The sequence below is a fragment of the Hemicordylus capensis genome, chromosome 2, assembly GCF_027244095.1.
Source record: "Hemicordylus capensis ecotype Gifberg chromosome 2, rHemCap1.1.pri, whole genome shotgun sequence".
NCBI classification, from domain to species: Eukaryota; Metazoa; Chordata; class Lepidosauria; order Squamata; family Cordylidae; genus Hemicordylus; species Hemicordylus capensis.
In genome coordinates, this window is record NC_069658.1 from 94702340 (window position 1) to 94719049 (window position 16710).

Below are 16710 nucleotides of genomic sequence, written 5' to 3' on the forward strand. Positions count from 1 at the left end.
GCCTTTGCATTCCTTGCTAAGGGAGATACCAGAAGGGAAAGCCTATAAACAGTCTGCTTTTAGGCAGGTGTGTGTGTGTGTGTGTGTGTGTGTGTGTGTGTGTGTGAGAGAGAGAGAGAGAGAGAGAGAGACTCCCTACATGGCACAGTGGTGGCATGGTCTGCCCTGTACTGCTCTGATGCCTCCTCCAGCCAAGTGCATGTTTATGTGCTCAGATGCCCTTCTATTTAACATGGATCACTGGACTGCTGCATTCTAGTCCTGAGCTGAAATCACTATCCTTGCATGGTTCCACAGATGGAATTTTTGTGGGGAGACCTGCATAAAACAGGATACTCCTAGACTGTAATCTGAAGGAATTAATTTGCCCTTGGTGACAACCAAGCATTAGCATTAAAATGATAAAATGAACTGAAGAGAGAGGTGTGGAAATGATATTTGGGAGAGGGAGTAAGGCTATTCACACAATTATCACAATGTAGGTAGGAGGCATGTAGCCCAGGTTTGCAGGCTCGTGAGAACGCACGCAAATCCCTCCAACCCAGCTCACTCAAATGTGGGTAGCCCAGATCCTGTACTTTGTTCTTTACCAAAGTAGGACAAATTAAGAGCTGTCCTACCTTGGTGTGTCAATCATGCAGGTGCTTTTGCCATTTCTAGGAGTCCCCGAGAGTGAGCAGCCATGTTTGTAATAGAGAGCTGTAGCTACAGGAACCTCGATCTGTGAATGTGCAGTTCTGCACAACACACTCTATGGTCCTTTACTAGCAATGACTACAGTGGTCTGGACCCGCTTTCGTCCTCTTTGTGGCCAATCAGAGGACAGCTGATGATGCAATGAGGGCTGCCAGTCTCCTGCCAGTGCAAAGCATGATGGGAAGGTTTTGCTGATCCTCAGAGGTCCCTTTCCGCACCCCCGGCTTCTGTTTGCAGCAATGGAGACCACAGCTGCAAGTCCAAGTGCTGAGTTTGCAGACCAGAGAGTCTGCTCATCTGTGGGAAGGAGGGTTGGAGCTCTTTAGCCCTACCCAACCACCCCCACATGATTGTGTGAAAGGACCTATTGAGACTATTCTCACGACCAGGCAAAACTGGGCTAAGGGAGCCTAGCCCAGTTTCGCCTGGTCATGTGCTGCAACAGGAGCTGCATGGCTCCCGGAAGCAAGCCTCCCTAAATGCCCCTAACTTTAAATGAGGTCCACTATTCCTGTATATTCGATTGTGTGTCACTGCAGCACGGCTCCGCACCACAATGACTCACGAGGAGACCTCCGACTGGGAGGCTACAACAAGCCTCCCAGTGTCAGGAGACTCCCCAGAAAGTCTGGAACTTCTAGGGCCCAGGAGGCCCCCGATCCCCACCACCCCAACAGGCTCCGTGCTGGAGCCAGTAACCATGTGGGTGGCCGATCTGGCCACCCAGGGTGAGCTGAGTGCTCATGTGCAGGGAGAGTGGACCAAGCCCGCTCTCCCTGCAAACGCCCTTATGGCTCTGCACGTTGCTCGTGTGGAGAGCAGCGTTCTTGTGTTTTTCAGACAACTAAAGGTGATTGGAACGAAGGCTTGTTGCATGTGGTGTGCATATCCATCCTATATTTCTCCCTGGTAAACAAGTTTTATATGTTTTTTAATCGTTTAGAATACTTCTGAACCTGTTTGATCAAATGACACAGAGGGATAAAAGATGTATCTGGGTACACAACTGGTATATGCTCCCTTTCAAATCCTTGTCAACAGTCTTAAAAGCTATTAGGGCTTCTCTTGTGATATTTTTAGGGCAAGATAAGTCACCAACCCTAGTTCAGGAATGGTGTGCTCCTGATATTTGATCATGTGTTAGATAAAAGCAAACTCATAGACTGGAAGCTTGCTCCTCTGTCAAGCCCCTGCTGGGTAGGAGAGTTTTCCCTCCTACCTTAGAACATAAGAACATAAGAACAGCCCTGCTGGATCGGGCCCAAGGCCCATCTAGTCCAACATCCTGTTTCACACAGTGGCCCACCAGATCTGAAGTTGTTCAGATCTTGTTCTTAAGTTGAGGTCAGATCTAGCTAGGGCATGCTTGTCCTACCTAGCTGGGGCTTGACAGACGAGCAAGCTCCCTACCCCCAACCTTGCTTTTATCTAGCACATGATCACAGCTCCCGAACTAAGGTAGGAGACATCTTCTATCCAAAGACTAATTGTGAGAACATCCCTATTGTTTGTTTACAGCTCCAACTCAGTTTTTGAAGGGACAATGCACACCATTCAACATTTCATGGATGAAAATAGGGAAATGCCTCTGCGTGCATAGGGCACATGGCCAAACAACCTGGGAGGCAAAGTGTACAATTCTCACAACAATGATACCACAAATGGAAAACAGGTAATAAAGTGCATACAGAACACATGATCCCATATTACCAGCGCAGATGAGTCAAGCCCATAACCTCCAACATTTGATGAAAATAGAGATTACAGTTGGAACAGCCAATTCTCATACCAAGGATTACTGCCCAAGGCTCCCACCCACTATTATACATTGCTGAAGACTGGATTCCACCCAGTATGTGCTCTGCATTATATAGTGCCTTAGAGCTATGCACCTATTTACATGCAAATACCCCAGATACATATTGCATCTAACCAGTTACTTGGAGACTTAATTTCTAAAGACTCTGAGCCTCTCACCTAATGGCACAGCAGGGAAATGACTTTATTATCAAGCCAGAGATTGCCGGTTTGAATCCCCGCCGGTATGTTTCCCAGACTATGAGAAACACCTATATCGGGCAGCAGCAATATAGGAAGATATTGAAAGGCATCATCTCATACTGCACGGGAGATGGCAATGGTAAACCCCTCCTACCAAAGACAACCACAGGGCTCTGTGGTCTCCAGGAGTCAACACCGACTCGATGGCACACTTTAATTTACCTGAGGAGGGAACTGAATCCTGAAGAACAACAACTCTAGCACTGACATGAAAAAAAACCCTGAACAAGGCATCTGCAAGAGGCAAAAATAGGGGCACAGATTTACAGGAACAATTTCCAGAAAACAGGGCCTATCCCTGGTATGCAGGGTCAGTTCAAGCCTATGACATTATGGAGGAATCTGCTTATCATCCCATTAGAAGGGTGGTGGAGGAATGTTTTATTCCTTCTCATCACTCCTTTCCCAAGGCATGGCAATTCTGAGTCAGTCCCTGAAGCTACTGTTGCCCCACTGTCTGAACTGAATGCTTAAGGCTGAAATGATTCCCTGAACTCCTTGGAAGAACTGTGAGATAAAAATGTAATCAATGAAAACTTAACAAGTACAAGGACATTTGAAACCAATTTGTTCAAAATCCAAATGCAAACATGGAGTTTGTTTGCTAATACTTAACCACTTCTATTTTTGCTCAGTATTTGGGTGTGTCTCTTTTTGAATGACAATGTCTCCTAACAGGCTCAACATGCATTATGTATTCAAATCTTGTTTTGAATCATTTCAGGGACAACCATTTGGACTAGGTTGGCATTATTCACCACATTTTGTTTTTCACATAATTAGATTTGTGGCCTATGTTACCCTAAGTTCTCAAGAAGATTAACAGTTCCTTACTTAACTCATGAGTCATCTTTACAACTGTCCTATAAAGTAAATGAATATTGTTATTTATTTTATCAGCAGGAAATGAAGATTCCCTGGGCTGTAAGTCTCATAACCTGCATACACCTTGATGTGAACTGGCACTGGCATTTTATCTATGTGTGGAAGAAGGGAACCAGCATGTGTCTATACATGAGCTAAGGAGTTATGTTGCTGCGGAGTTCTGATACAATGCCTCCTTTTTGGTGAGCAGCCAGTCTGGCACTAAAACTCCAAACCAGAAATGGGAAAATGCTGTGTGAGAATGATCCCTATGAATCCCACATGTGAGGCCACCCAGTAACTCTGTTTCTTGGTTGGGATTTGATCCTAGTTCTTCCAACACTTACCGCTGAACTGGACTGACCCTTACATAGCCACTTAAAATGTCTTTGAGTGAAGATGTGCTCTAAGACACTCTTAAATCTTAGAATGAAGATTCAAAATATATGAATGCTAGATTCCTTTGAACAACATTGTTGGCTGGTTGTCACAATCATTCTTGCTACCAAATGTTGGGCTGTGGAGGAAGGAGGAGATGCACACTCTCCCAATTCCTGGTTGTCTACATGGTGAAAATGACTGGGAAGAGATCGTATGTGAGGGTTCAATCATGGTTGCTTGACATGGCAACTCACATCAGCCACACTACTTTGAGATTGCCAGTGCCAATTGTCCACACCAAGAAATCATGATTGAGCCCTCACGCATGATCACTTCCCAGTCCTTGTCACTTCACTTCCCAGTCCTTGTCACTTCCCAGACTACTGGGAATCGGGAGCACACACACCTCCTCCCCCCTCTGCTATAACTATGATGGCTGGATTGTGAGAACTGGCCTCTAGTCTTGGTGTTAATATTCAAAGTTCTATAGAGATTTATTTGCACTTTTTGCCCTTTTTGTTGCCTTAAACAGTTCACCACTCTTTAGATAAAGGGCATATGGAGCTGTTTCCCAAGATGTGTTCCCTGACACTGTATCTTGGGGACCTGAACTCAGTGTGTGCCACAGCTATTCGTTGTCAGTGTTCTGCAATGTCCAGCAAAGCTCAATTTTGCCTGATCAATTCTGCCTAAGGAAAATCTGCAGCAGATCCAGAATAATGTAGTAAAGTAAGTGTACATACCATCGGAAATTTAAAACATGTAAACAGGCTGACAGAAATCAGAGGGATGTGAGAAACTTGTAAATTAACAACAAATGCTGGAGGAAAATGGCCAGGACAAATGCAATGATGTTTTTCACAAGCACAGAGTAGTTCTAATCCACCGCTTCAGAAACATATGGTGTTCTGAACATTACATGAGTAAAAACCCAAGAAATCCTTGGCAGCTGACCATGGAAATATAAACAAATGCATTTTGTTGTGCTGTGTCTGTCCTTTAAATATTTACTTTAAAAAAAAACACTTTTGCCAGAATATAGTTTTCCACTTTCATCATGGCTACATTTTCATGTTCAGACTGGGATGAAAATTGGCGATTATGCACGCTGCCGACATGATATGGAATCTTCATTTGTGAGAGCAGATTGGCACATCCATTTCCCCCTCCATTTATGTAGACCCAGTCTAGGATCGAAGCAGCACACACACAAGTGGAAAAAAAGAATTGTATACCAGACTGTAAACTCCCATAATCTGGATATTACTGCTGGCTATATTCACATATCATCCCAGCTCATTCTACTGCTTATCTACAGGACTGTGGGACACATGTGTCTTGGGGTGGGCCACAGCTGCTCAGAGGTAAGAGAAAGTGACTATGGTTCTAAGTTTTGATAGTCAAGCCAGAGGACTTTTAAAAAACTTGACACATACTTTTGACATACTTGGGACATACTTTTCACCACCTCTCATCGGAAAGGAATTATTTTTAGGGATGTGCACGAATCACTTTGCACCTCTAATTCGAGGTGCCCAAACGATTCATGTTGCTGCACCGAAACATTTTGTCTGGGGGAGAGCAGTCGCTTTAAGGAGCAGGTAAGCAGGTCCTTACCTGCTCCTCTGCTCTCCTTCCGCTGTTCCAGTTGCAGTGTGGTGTCTCCTGGAAAAAACCACAGGGCTGCTTCCTTGTTCCCAGCAACCTGCGTACATTGTAGTCACACTCAAGTCTGGGCCTGAACCAAACTTTGGAGGATCCCCTCTGTCTCTGCAGAGGATTTGTTGGTTTGGGGGGACTTTGCTGTAGAGCTGTAGAGCAAGGTAATGTACTGTGTTTTATTCTCTTTATTTCTGCTTTTTTGGCCCCCTTTTAAACCTAAGGAACCTAACCCATGAATTCCCATAGGAGTAAGGTTTCATTATTTGTGGCTTCCGTATTCACAGCTATAGGTGAAAATGGAACCCTGTGAATAACGAGGGCCACCGGTATAGACATAATACAGGTTAACTCTCCTTTCCTCCATGCCATAAAGATCTCTGTTTGAATCCCTGGAAAGTACTACCAGTCAATGTGGACAATACTGATCTAGATGGACCAGCGGTCTGACTCAGTGAAATGCTTCCTTCTTCAGGGCTGTCAGGTCTTATCTGGGGGTTTGCCCTATCCACCCACAGCACAGTACTTCCAGTGACTGTTGCTGGTGTCTATCTTATGTTTCTTTTTAGAATGTGAGTCCTTTGGGGACAGGGTTCCATCATATTTGTTTGTTATTTCTCTTTGTAAACTGCCTTGAGCCATTTTTAGAAGGGCGGTATAGAAATTGAATTATTATTATTATTATTATTATTATTATTATTATATTTATTGTTCACACAGTCAGACAGGTGTTATTGACTGGTTTGTTTTATCTAGACATCAAGTCCTTCCAAAGGACCTGGGATGGCTGAATTTTATGGTCAATGTTGTTGTTGTTGTTTTAGATATCGTCGCAGAATATAGGCTGTTCCCAGTAAAGTTGTTTTTTGTAATTGGCTGATGGTGATTTCTGTGGCCCCTATGTTGTTGAGGTGCTCTTCAAGAAGTTTTGGGATCATACCTAGGGCACCAATTACCACTGGGATTATTTTGGTCTTTTTCTGCCACAGCCTTTCAATTTCAATTTGTAGATCTTTGTATTTTGTGATTTTTTCTATTTCTTTTTCTTCTATTCTGCTATTCCCTGGTATTGCTATGTTGATTATTTTGACTTGTTTTTCTTTCTTCTCAACTACAGTTATATCCGGTGTATTGTATGGCAGATGTTTGTCTGTTTGTAGTCGGAAGTCCCATAATATTTTTACATCTTCATTTTCTTCAACTATTTCAATTGTATGGTCCCACCAATGTTTGGCTACAGGTAGCTTGTATTTTTTGCAGATGTTCCAGTGTATCATCCCTGCTACTTTGTCATGCCTTTGTTTGTAGTCAGTCTGTGCAATCTTTTTACAACAGCTGATTAGGTGGTCCACTGTTTCCTCTGCTTCTTTACAAAGGTGGCACTTGCTGTTGACTTTTCGACTTTTGCTCTTATTGCATTTGTTCCTAGTGCCTGTTCTTGTGCAGCCAGTATTAAACTCTCTGTTTCTTTCTTCAAGTTGCCATTCTTAAGCCATTGCCAGGTCTTGGTGATGTCTGATTTTCCACTTATATTGTGCAAATATTGACCATGCAGTGGCTTATTTTTCCATTTTTCTGCTTGGTTTTTGACTTGTTCTTTCTTGTAGGCCTGTGTTGTTTCATTGGTGTTGAATAGTTTCGCGTTATTGACCATTTGAAGTGCATCTTCTTCACTGTCCTTGATATATTCTTCAAGGCCTCTTTTCTCCTCCTCTACTGTTTGATGGGCTTGCAGCATTCCTCTTCCACCTGAGCTGCAAGGGAGGTATAGCCTATCGACATCACTGCGGGGGTGCAGGGCATGATTGATGGTCATGATTTTCCTGGTTTTACGATCTAGTGTCTCTAGCTCTGCCTGGGTCCAGTCTATTATTCCTGCAGTGTATCTGATAACAGGTATAGCCCAGATGTTTATGGCTTGTATGGTGTTCCCGCCATTGAGTTTGGACTTGAGGATTTTTCTAACTCTCCTGATGTATTCACTTCCCATTTTTCTTTTAACTTCAGTGTGTGCAATGCTATCAGCCTGGAGAATGCCCAAGTATTTGTGATGTTCTTTTTCTTCCAGGTTCTTGATGTTGCTTCCTTTGGGCAGTTCTATTCCTTCTGTTTTTCTTATTTTCCCTCTGTTCGTTATTAATGCAGCACACTTGTCTAGTCCAAACTCCATTGCTATATCGCTACTGAATATACGAACAGTGTTTAGCAGTGATTCGATTTCTGACTGGGACTTTCCATACAACTTCAGATCGTCCATGTACAGCAGATGGTTGATTTGACTTGATGTTTTAGATGTTTGGTATCCGAGGCCTGTTTTGTTTAGTATTTGTGAAAGCAGAGTCATGGGGATTACAAACAACAGAGGGGATAGTGAGTCCCCTTGGAAAATGCCTCTTCTATTGCTAACCTGTCCAAGCGTCTCACCATTGATTGTGAACTGTGTACTCCACATGCTCATTGCTTTTTTAATAAATATCTGAATGTTTTTGCTGACACCAGTTGTTAGTATCCAGGGATACTAAAACATACAGGGATACTAAAACATTTTAGTATCCCTGTATAAGGCAATGAGTCAAAGGCTTTCTTGCAGTCAATCCATGCAACACTTAGATTTGTTTTTCTTCTCTTGCCATTTTCTAAAATCATTTTGTCAATCAGAAGCTGGTCTTTTGTGCCTCTGGTGTTCGGACAATTTCCTTTCTGTTCAACTGGAAGCTGTTTGTTAGTTAATAAGTGTTGCATCACTTCATCTGCTATTATCCCAGTTAATAATTTGAACATGGTTGGCAGGCAGGTTATCGGTCTATAATTACTTGGAACTGCACCTTTCACTGGGTCTGTCATGATGAGATGAGTTTTCCCAGTTGTTAGCCATTGTTCAATATCACCTCCTTGCAAAATGTGATTGAACTGTTTTGATAGTTGTTTATGAAGGCTTGTTAGGTGTTTAAGCCAAAAGCCATGCAGTTCATCATTGCCTGGTGCAGTCCAATTTTTAATTTTCTTTGCTCTTTCACTTTTTCCTTCTGGTGTTATTATTAGATCTTGCATTTGTTGGTTACATTTTTCAACCTCTTTCACCCAGCCTGCTTTTTTATTATCATCTTTTGGATTGTCCCATAATTTCCCCGGGAATTGCACTGTTTCTTCTTTATTTGGTGTTTCTACGTTTCTTGCAGTTTCTCCTTCTATGCTTTGGTAGAAACGTCTCTGATTTGACTGGAATTGGAGATTCTGCCTGTGTTGTGTAATTTTGGCTTCATATTTGCTAATCTGCTTTGACACTGCTTTTATTTGCTGCTTTTTTATTTCTCTAATTTTCCTTGAATCTAGGTGGTATTTTTGGATCAGATACTGTTTGGTTTTTTTTCATTCGTCAGCTTCTTGTCTTTCATATCTTTCAATTTACTAGCATCTGATCTAAGCCTGGTGATTTTATTTTCTAATCTAATCTTCCATTTAGGTGATGTACTCCTTTCTTTTTTTACAGGTCCATTGATCTTATATCCAAGCTCTTGTGTTGTTATTGTTACTGCACTGTACATTAGTTGGTTTGTTTCTTGCAAATTATTGGTTGTTATCTCTGCAAGTGCAGCATTGACATCTTTTAATGCCTGAGCGAGTTGTTTTTTGGCAACTGTTTTTAGCACTCGAAGTCGAATCCTGGTGGTTGTTTGGTTCATATACTCAGTTATTTTTTGCTTTAGTTCTTGTTGCTTTTCTGTTAAATGGCATTTGGGTTTTTGAGGTGAAGGCAAAGGGGAGGTTGCCTGGTTTTGATTTTGGAACAGTTCAGCAACAGTGGCATCCTCTATTTCCAACATCTCCTCCACCTGCCCCTAAGCAACTTCTTCAGTTGGTGGTAATTCTTCTTCCATATCTTGAGCCTGTGTTGCTCTTTGCAGTTCTTCCAGCTCAACTTCTGTGAATACTTTATTTCTTATTATGAATCTTCTCTGGTCTGCTAGCCTTTGCTCTGTTATTTCTGTATCTGGATGCTTCTCTGTCCAAATTTGGTACATTCTTTTTAAATAACCTCTTCTAGTTGGACTAGACTTGTAATAGCAGATCATTGTTTCCTTGTTGGCATTTTTCGTATATTTCTTTCAGTTAAGCGACGTTTCTTCCAGTAACCTTGCAGTCTCCAGCCCTGGTTGCTCAACTTAAGATCCTGAGTCCTGTTGCCCACTTGCCACCAGATGTCCAGGGACTCCAGCACCCGGCGCAGTTCTTGTTGACCCGGGCGACGACCGATCCGGTATAGATTTATTAAAGTTACGTCTCACCACATTGTTTATGGGAGAGGCACTCTTCATCTGTCTCCTCTGGTGAGACCTGTCCAGTATGGTTGGACCTTTGGCATAGCTCTCACCTTCCTCAGAATATGCAAGCCCCACAACCACGCCAAGGTAGTGCCTCACTGGGGGATGATGATGATGATGATGATGATGATGATGATGATGATCTGAATTAAGGGAATGTGTATCATGTAATTACATCAGTGTAGTTTGTTGCTGTTGTTGAGCACTGTAAGTAAATACCAATGTAAAATATTGATGTGATGCATGACTAATTCAGGGCAGTTTATTACAGCATATTATGTCCATAGGCATCAATGGTATGAAATGTATTTTAATATACTGAGGATGTCAGAATTATAGCTTTTATGAACAATAAATCTCACAGCGGGAGAAAGGAGGATGGGAGGAGAACAGTAGTAAAAACTGTTGCTCTTTATAATTGTTGCTCTCTATAAACAGTTTTTTAAATGTCAAAATTTCCATTCAATGTTTTTGCAGGCCCTGATGAATCAATCATTACATGAAAGGCAGTTCCACTATATTAAGGACAGCTCATATGAAGAAAAAATGTATTGTTTGAACCAGTCCTAATATGTGGTAGGTAGAAGAAGGTTCCAGCTAAATGTAGGCTCTGCCTGCAGTGTCAATATAAGACAACAGTTCAGTGTGCAGAGAATATGTGTCTTGCTCTTTCTGTTGTGATCTCGGAATTGACAGGAGATCACATTGCCTACTCCTAATAACAGAGAACTGTAAAATACTGGCAGTCTGTCCAACAGGAAGAATGAGTAGCTCAGATTCTTGATGACTTAGCTCCATCTTTTCATAGTGGCGCAGTTCAGACATACAAGTTAACTGGAGTTAAGCAAGGCTGACGTTTCAATTTTTAACTCCAAATTGTGCTGCAGACGTTCACGAAACTGTGGCCAGCCAAATTCCCCTTGAAGGAAAGGAGAGCCCCTCCCTGCTGCCTGGCTGCTGAGGCACATCCCCACCACCTCTATGATTGGAGTTTGGAACAGGCACAAAACTGTAGTTATAGCTGAGTGAGTATTCGAGCATAATGCTTTGGCGGTAAGACCTCAGTTGGTGGCAAAACTTGGAGATAACTGAAGGTTCCAATTGGAGTTTGTGAGGCAAACTGGAGCTAGCTTTTGGCCCATAAACATGGTTTCGTGAGTTCACACATACTGCAGTGGCAACCTCAGCCAGCTATAACTGTGGCTATCCTGTACGTCTGAACTCAGCCATTATAGATTTGCTCAAGAGTTCCCTGGTCATCTATTAAGATCATCTGGAGAAGTCCAGTTATGTTTGCAGCTTGCTCGTTTGGTGGCTATTTGGGACCAGGCCTTCTCTTTGACTGCCTCAGAGCTTTGGAACATACTCCCTGCTGAAATAAGAGCATCTCCTTCTCTGTTTGCTTTTAGGAAGACCCTCAAGACCCACATGTTTTCTCAGCGTTTTTCACGGAATTGTTTTGAAACTATTTAATGTTTTTATTTTATGATTGTTTTTATTTATCTTGTGAATTTTTAACTTTATTTTGTTTTATACTTGTTGTGTTTTAATTCTGTACACCACCTAGAGATGTACATATCAGACGGTATGAAAATATAACAAACAAATAAATAAATAAATAATAAAAATGTTGCAGTGAGGCCTCTGGTGCTGATTTGCTGAGCTGGTGTGATAGCATGTAATGTTCATTATATGCACATTGTAACTGTTCGCAGTTGAGCGAAATTGTTGCATTTGTAAGAGGGAAGGAAAAATGGACAGCTGAGCTGGGGTTAAAACCTCACATGAGCATCAAGGAAGACTGAGGACTGGGAAGACATTCCAGGAGTTAGGAAAGTGAGGGCACTAGGAGCCTAGAGACAAGATGACTGAAGGAACAGTTGAGAGTAGGCAGTCTGCTGAGAAACACAAAATTGCAAGAAGGATAGGTGAAGGGGGCCTGAGGAAAAGATGATGGAAGACAGAGCACTGAGATAGGAAGGAAGGCTCTGAAGAAACCTCACAGTGCTTAAGTTCAGGAGTAACTGTGTGCACCTGGGGTGGTTGTGGCAGAGACAGAGGAGTTAGGATGGCTGACGAAGAAAGTGTGTGGTTACAGAATACAGGAAAGAATGGATCGAAATGCAGGGGCCTAAACAAATGGTAGTGGAGGCAGGGAGTTGAAAAAGGAGGGAGCCAAGGACGAAATGAAATTATTCCTAAGGACAGAAGAGGCAGTGAGTTGTTGGCAGAAAGGAAGTGGACAGAAAGAGAGGTTAGAGGACTGAGGACCATGGGCCAGAAAGCCAAAGGGAAGGGTATAGGCTTGCTCAGTAGAGAGCATATAGTCTGACATGGATTTGTATCTTTTGAGACCTGCATGGAAAGGGAATTCTGCTGGTTGTGGCTTCCAAGACACTGTGACAGACAACGCTAAGAAAGGTCAAGAAGCAGTGGACAGGAGGGCCTTTCATGTATGACTTTTCGCATATTGAGGCTCTACACATGATCCGTATGTAGATCCTAACTGGGCTCTCCCCACAGATGAGCAGGGAGCTCGCCCTGGGTGACTGGATTGGCTGCCCACACGACTACCGGCTCTGTCACAGAGCTGGTAGGGGTGGTGGGGATCGGGGGCCGCCCAGCCTCCGGAAGACCTAGGATGCCCTGCGTGAGTGTGTGGGGCATTCTGGGGAGACCTCCAAGGCCAGGAGGCTTCTTGGAGCCTCCTAGTCAGGGGTCTCCTTGTGAGTCGCCACAGTGCAGATCCATGCCATGGTGACTCACGATTGCCAAAACAGGGTTAGTGGAGCCCTCATTCTGCTGTAGATCATTTAAGGGGGGTGGGGATTAAGTGGGCTAACCACCAGGAGCCACACAGTTCTCATGACTGCTCGAAAGCAGGCTGGGCTCCCTTAGCCCGCTTTCAAGCAGTCATGTGAATAACCTCATTGATTTGAACTAACCAGCCTTTTTTTTTTTTTTGCAACACACTTCTAATTTATTTTTATTTCTGTATAGTTTAGCTGTCTTGCTATTCTTTACTTGTCCTTGTTTAAAGAACATATTAGGAGGTTTAACATCATTGTCATTTTTAATGAATGCCAGTAATCTTGTTCCCTAATCTCTTTTAGGATAATTTCATATGTTATGTCCCCCCCCCCGCCCACGGGAAAGCATTTCTTATAGGAAATAACATGTGTCAATCATCTGAACATCATGTATAAGGATCCAACATGTGAACCTCACTACATGCAAACGTTATGAAAAGTAATTATGACTACTTTAGTTTATGGGATAGTTTTATGAAGTCAGTGTTAGAGGAATAGTGCCATATATGAGACTAAACACCACTGCTGTTATAATATCCACAGTATTAACTTCTGTAAAAGAGAAGGTACCTCTGATGCTCATTTTACAACTATGCAACATGTGTAGTTATAATGTCTCTGATTTACTCATATGGGATGTGATTTATTCATATTCATGACAAATGAAGAACATTTATGGGGACCATGCTGTTTACTGGCACTCTAAGTAGATGCAGAGTTAGTTACCAGGGTAACAACCCAGCAAGGGTCATTGATTCAGAATCCAAAAATGCTAGAACACATGCTTGAATTCACATGCCAGTTTCATGGCTTACAACATATTTACTTTGTTAAATTAAAGTCATTACTCTTGTTCCTGCAGTTGCTGTATATCCAACATCTTTCTTGCCATCCATCTGCTCTTCAGATTGATTTCCAACTATGCCATCACCACCACACTCCTGGACACCCCCATTTTGCTACAACATGACTTCCAGTGGGATTAGATACTTCTGGTCCTGTGCCTGCTCACACTCCCTTAACTATCCTCATGCTGGTGAAACATTGTTCAGTCAAATATTTCCTTACCAAGGTATTTTTGTCATTTTCCATTTAAATGTATGCTAATCTAAACCAGGGATTCCCATCCTTGGATCCCCAGATGTTTTGGACTACAACTCTCATAATCCCCAGCTACAGTGTTGAAGGTTGGGTATGATGGGAGTTGTAGTCCAAAACATCTGGGGATCCAAGGTTGGGAAAAACTGGTCTAGAAGCCCCAATCATATAGCAATGCTTGCATGTCACATGAACTATTCAAACATGATTTTTTGAGAATCAAAAATGTAAGCAAACATAGAGAAGTTGCTAGTCCCTTTCCCTGCCACACCTCATATCTCTAGCAAAGGGTAGCTCATTTTATTTCAGTTTATAACAGAGTCCATATAAATTGTTGAAATCCACTTGAGAAGTGTATTTTTCCCCATTTCCCCATGAGATAAATTTCATCTGTATCTCATTTTAAAAACCAGGGCAAAGTACAGAGGCTTTTCCTCTATTAGCTTCAGAAATTATTATTCTGATTCGTATAAGATTCGTATAAGAGTAGTTTGGCTGATAGAAGTTTAAAAAGCATTGTTTTGAAAGAGTGATGTGGAGTTGCATGCAGAATGAAAAGTGAACATTTTATTTTGAGGAACATTAATATATCTAATCTTTGATTAATCTCCCTCCCAGTTGTGTTTTTCTTCATCCATAATACCCATTTATGGCCCTAATGAACCAACGGATTTACTTCTGCATTGCATCATTCTGCTATTTAAAAAAACATGAACTCATAAAAATACCAAAAATACCGAATTTTCAATAAAAGAGTCTAATTAAACTATGTGAAGCATTCTCCTATGGACTGAATCTGATGTTTGTTTGTTTTTTAAAAAATGGCATTGGCCTAGATACATCATGAGTATAAAACCACAGGTTTTATAATATGCAGTGCCTGGGATCCAAAGAGCTACTTTAGGCTTGGCATACCCAGTGGAATTTTTGACTTATTTTCTCTGGGCAGCAGACCTCCCCATGTTGTATGACAAATGGATTTTGAACAATTCCTCAGTTTCAAATGCAATTTGCCATGTGGCATTAAGGGGTGGGTGTGGGGGCTGCTCTTCAATAATTGCAGGCTCAAAGCTGGCATGGGAATGGGAAACTGGCTGTGCAATTGGATTCTGGCCTATAGGTTATTTAGATATTGTTTTGCTACATTTGTATACCACTTTTCTGCCAACACACTCAGGTTGGGTGATAATCCAAAATGATAATTTACAGTCTAATATACACAATTCAAAAGAAAGATAGTTCAGTTAGGAAAAGAGGGAAATAAGCAAATGCAGGTACTAACTTTTACTCTCATTTTATATCAAGGTCACCAGTGGCCCAGTGGAATGGCCAGTGGAGGAAACAGTATGGGTAGAAAAGGTGCCAAATGGCAGTCAGTCACAGCTAAGCCAGTGTAGGGACTTCACTGTTAAATATTGTGGCTGCTAGTTTAGCTGTTGAGTGAATTCACATGTGTGCACAACTGGTTAATGGGCAGCAAACATTATTTCCTAATGAATAGTATGGTGTTTTTTATAATTGGCTATTTATGAAGCTTAACACACTTAATTCTTAGATCAAAAAACCTTTGGACGAAGAGAAGATTGAAGGTACTTCCAACGTCATGTAAATAATAATAAGCAGATTCTATAATCTCACATAAGGTACTCGCTTAGTTTAGCCTCCATGCACCCACACTTGCCCTTGGTCTGCTGGCCTGAGCTTTCTTCCTCAGGGAAGAGGAATTGTTGGGAAGAACATTGAAACTAAGGACATTAGGAGGACTGTGGTCTGCCAACATTCTGCTTTGCTTGTGTGATTTGAGTTAGAAAGAATGGCATACTTTAGAAGTGATGGTCTGTATATTTTTTTTATTTACATAACGCTGTGGAGAATGGACTCCTACATTTATGTATGTATGTACGTATGTATGTATTGCATTTCTATACTGCCTAGCATAGAAATCTCTAGGCAGTGTACAGATTAAAACATAATATAAAATAAAACATTTAAAATGCATTTAAAAAGATAAAAATCACAATAGATAAAAGCACACATTAAAATTTAAAATTCATATTTCAGTTACAAGCCGGGGGAAACAAGTACATCTTCAGAGTCCTCCTAAGAGCAAACAGAGAAGGAAATGCTCTTATTTCAGCAGGGAGTGCATTCCAAAGCCCTGGGGCAGCCACAGAGAAGGCCCAGTCCCGAATTGCCACCAAACACGTTGGTGTTACCAGTACGCTGATGACACCCAGATCTACTTCTCCGTGTCAACTTCTTCCAGAGCTGGCATATCCTCCCTAAATGCCTGCCTGGAAGCAGTAATGGGCTGGATGAGGCAGAATAAACTGAAGCTGAATCCAGATAAGATGGAGGTACTTATTGTGCGGAGTCAGAACTCTAGAGACGATTTTGATCTACCTGTTCTACATGGGGTCACACTTCCCCAAAAGGAACAGGTTCGCAGTCTGGGAGTACTTCTGGATTCACACCTCTCCCTGGTTTCTCAGGTTGAGGCAGTGGCCAGAAGTGCTTTTTATCAGCTCTGGCTGATACGCCAGCTGCGCCCGTTTCTCGAGATCAATGACCTCAAAACTGTGGTACATCTGTTGGTAACCTCCAGACTTGACTTCTGTAACTCTACGTGGGGCTGCTTTTGTACGTAGTCCAGAAACTTCAGTTGGTTCAGAATGTGGCAGCCAGTTTGGTCTCTGAGTCATCTCGGAGAGACCACGTTACTCCTCTGTTGATGGAGCTACACTGGCTGCCAATCGGTTCCCGGACAAAATACAAAGTGCTAGTTATAACTTACAAAGCCCTAAACGTCTTAGGCCCTG

General features: G+C 42.1%; 1 long non-coding RNA gene across 1 annotated transcript; it reads left to right on the top strand.

The window, feature by feature from the left end:
* The first annotated feature begins 2236 nt into the window (after positions 1 to 2236).
* Positions 2237 to 11614, top strand: LOC128344570 (uncharacterized). The gene is made up of 5 exons (XR_008315920.1): positions 2237 to 2368; positions 3658 to 3824; positions 4535 to 4731; positions 10461 to 10559; positions 11393 to 11614. It is a non-coding gene; the product is annotated as an uncharacterized LOC128344570 (long non-coding RNA).
* Positions 11615 to 16710: the final 5096 nt, after the last annotated feature.